The sequence below is a fragment of the Aphelocoma coerulescens genome, chromosome 1 (assembly GCF_041296385.1).
Source record: "Aphelocoma coerulescens isolate FSJ_1873_10779 chromosome 1, UR_Acoe_1.0, whole genome shotgun sequence".
Taxonomy (NCBI): domain Eukaryota; kingdom Metazoa; phylum Chordata; class Aves; order Passeriformes; family Corvidae; genus Aphelocoma; species Aphelocoma coerulescens.
Window position 1 is genome coordinate 42239627 of NC_091013.1, and position 3464 is coordinate 42243090.

The 3464-nt window shown below is 44.4% G+C and overlaps 1 non-coding gene across 1 annotated transcript; it reads left to right on the forward strand.

Annotated features, from left to right (window-relative positions):
- Positions 1-2994: 2994 nt before the first annotated feature.
- On the forward strand, positions 2995-3067 carry TRNAF-GAA (transfer RNA phenylalanine (anticodon GAA)). Its single transcript has one exon. It is a non-coding gene; the product is annotated as a tRNA-Phe (tRNA).
- The last annotated feature ends 397 nt before the right edge of the window (positions 3068-3464 follow it).

The window sequence follows — 3464 nt, forward strand, 5'->3', positions numbered from 1 at the left end:
TTCAGTAGGATCTATTAATTTTTAGTGGAAGCTGTTCTAGTTTATTTAAATGTTTTTGAAGATTTAATTCATCAAAGTGTTTGAGCTTTTTTGGCTTTGTGTTACTACTTGTATAGATATATAAATAAATGCATACATGCACACTTTAAAATATTGAAATATATATATTTAAATAATCTATAAGGCTTTTACTTAGAGCTACTTTCCTGTAGATCAGGTTTTCTTAGGTGAGTGATCTGATAGGAGCATTTTTTTCACAGGGAAAAGTCTATTTTCTGTTAAAGAAAACAGCTTATTTTGCCATTAGAATTCTTGCTTCTGTAGGAAGAAGAGGACAAAGGATCAACCAGTGAACTGTCAGTGTGGAGAAGTGTGGTGCTTTTAGGTTTTATTTCTCACTGATTTTACTGGGAAGCATTTCTGCAGAAGGCAAAGGCAGTGATGTAAAATCCTGTGAACACTAATCTTTCAGTCCATTCTCTCAAGGTTTGTGTCACAGAACAAAGCGAGGCCACACCAGTAAGAAAATATAACAATGCACGTATAATACACAATAAATGTGTATGTCACTTAAATTGCTAAAACTTTCTAAGGGAGGAGGGCTGGAATTTGGCAAAGGTTTTCATCCAGGTTCTGTCACGAACTTGGGAAGTATGTGGGGATTGCTGTCATTTTCATCTCTTTCTGGGATTACTGTTCTGAGTTGGATCAGATCTTTGGGAAGCAGTTCCTGAAATCCCTTTTTGGGGAAAACCAACATTGCTACCCCACTGTCTTGGCATACCACCGCTGCTATTCAGTGCTTCCCTTGCCAGCAGCAGGTGAAAGGATTTGGAAGACATTGAAGTGGGCGGCTGAGGCAGGGCCATCTGCAGTTACAGAATCATAGAGTGGTTTGGGTGGGAAAGGACCTTAGAGATCACCTAGTTCAAGCCCCTTTCCGTGTGCAGGGACGCAGAGCCCCATCCAACCTGGTCTTGAGCACTGCCAAGGATGGGGCAGCCACAGCTTACCCTGTGAGCTGTGGCCTGTGGGGTGTTTGTGGTGTGTGTGTATCAGCTCCAGTTTGTGCCATGGAGAGAACCCTTACTTTCTCCAAGGCTTTCTTCTGCTCTGACCTTGGCACTTGCTTAAATTTGCGTGCTGCTTGGCATTAAGGGGTGTCAGCTGTGGTTGAGGCTGGTTTACATTGTCATAAGATGATAGGGTAGAAAATAGCTTTTGTTTGTCCACCCTCTACTTTCTTTGATGTAGGAGAAAGATTGTGGGTGAAAAATCAGGGGGTTTTTTGTTTGTGTTTTTTTTGACTCAGAATGCTTGATTTTTGCTAAAACGTCTTAGGCTCATTAGGCAGCCGTGAAATGCAAATATCTGTCTAGTCTTCAAAAGGAGGAACTTTAAATAGACACCCCCTTGCCAAATTCTGTTAGGGGAAAAGCTGACTCTTTTATTATATATGCTATATGTGAGACTGAATTGTCCTTCTGTTTAATTTTGTTTTGCATTACCTTTAGTTTCTATTTCCATTGCCATTTCCATTTCACCTGGCAAAACAAAGATTTCTAAAAATAAAAATCAGAATAACCCGTTGCTCCATAGTACCTCTGATTGTTGTGGTAATGTATGAAAACTCTTAAGTCAATAGTGTTTTGACTTCTGTGCATGCTGTGACACATTTGGAGTTTATCTGCGCCAAAGATCACAAGATTATGTTAGCTGCATCAGTAGGAGACACGCTTGTTAAGGGATTACATTCATCATTTCTCAGCAAAACAATCTTTGCTAGTGGCAATGGAAAATCATGAGAAGATGAGATTTTGTATCAGTATGTTGTTCTTACTACTCTTAAGTACAAGTGTGGGTGGGTTTTTTTAACCTCTCCCTAACTGAATTTTTTTTGTACAGAGGTTTTTATTCTCAGTCACTAAACTGCTGCCTCAGTCCTCAGCTTTTGTACTTCTGAAAACAGGTCTTTGACTCCTGAAAATACATCAGCTCCTGAAGAACCCACAAATGTGGGACAACTTGAGGAAAAATACACTCTGAAAATTAAAGGAAGTGGGGTGGTTCATGGCACCAACTATTCACATGGCTGGCTTAGGCTGAGGCTGCTTCTTCCCCCCTCGAAAAAGGAGGGATTTGTTAAATTTCCTCTATTACTATGGAAGTGAGTCTGGGTTATTTTTACAGGCAGGAGGGAGCAGCCATGAACAATGTTGCAAAGCAGCCTTTCTCACCTCACAGTGTGCAGAAAGTGTGAGTAGGAGATGCCCTCACAGGTAGCTTTTCCTAGACCATGGGCTGTGCAAATCAACCCAAACCTGAGAAGTCCGTGCCCACTACCGGTGCTACTGTGGGCACTCAGATGCATCCTCTACCTCTGACCTGTAGCCACAGGAGTATGCAAGCAGTTGCCTGTTGAAATAAATGCCTAATCAACAACGTGAATGTAAACTATATTTCTTATAATAACACTGCTTAGTCAGGATTTGTGATTTGCGGATGCAGGGAGCTTCTCCAGTCGCACATGCATCTCCCACCAAGAGCATGGACACAAGCAAATGCAGGTGCCCTTCCTATTCATGTCTTTGGGATACCATCATCTCTGCACGCAATTTGTTAGGCTTTAAAAGAAAGTCTCTGAAAACTGAAGCTAAAATACTGCCAATTAAATGCTTCTGCGTCCCCCATAATGTTCTAGTTCCTTTTACCTACGCCAATAATCCAGGGAGCCACTGCCAAAACACCTTCATACTGATGTCTGTGTTGTGCATAGATGTTTGTATGTGCATGTTTTGTGTTACTGATTTGTCTTTGGCTTACGGCATAATTTGGTTTGCAAGGAGCCATGATTGACTCGTTTGTCGAGTCAATCTAGCCGGCACCGCAGGGCTAGTAACACATACTGGATTTCAATCATTGGATACGAGAGGCCGGGTGGCGGTATGGAAGAACAGATTAGTACTGTCTCACCTCCACACTGGCAGCACGGCAGCCGAAATAGCTCAGTTGGGAGAGCGTTAGACTGAAGATCTAAAGGTCCCTGGTTCGATCCCGGGTTTCGGCAGCACCGTTTTCCTCCTTTTCCTTTCCTCGCCGTGCCCGGGAGGTGGCGAGCAGACGCTGCTGCCGGGCCGGCCCGCGGGCTCTGACGGGGCACGGCTGCCGCGGGGCTTGTGCTGCACGTGGGAATTGCTTTGTCGGGCTCGCACCGGCCGCGTCGCTGCTGGCGCAGCGTGCCCCGCCCTCCCGCTTCCCTTTTCGGCTCTTCTAAGTTTAAACATTTTATTTAGGATGGAAGAAATGAAAGCAGAGAGCTTCATTCGCGGTCCCTCCTCTGCCCTTCGCCGTCTCCCACTATTGACGGCGGGAGGGACGAGAGAAGAGAAAGTGAAACTGTGCGTGAGGGGCGGGATGAGTGGGAGGGAAGGGACAGGGAGGGAGAGAGTGGCTCCAGAGGGATG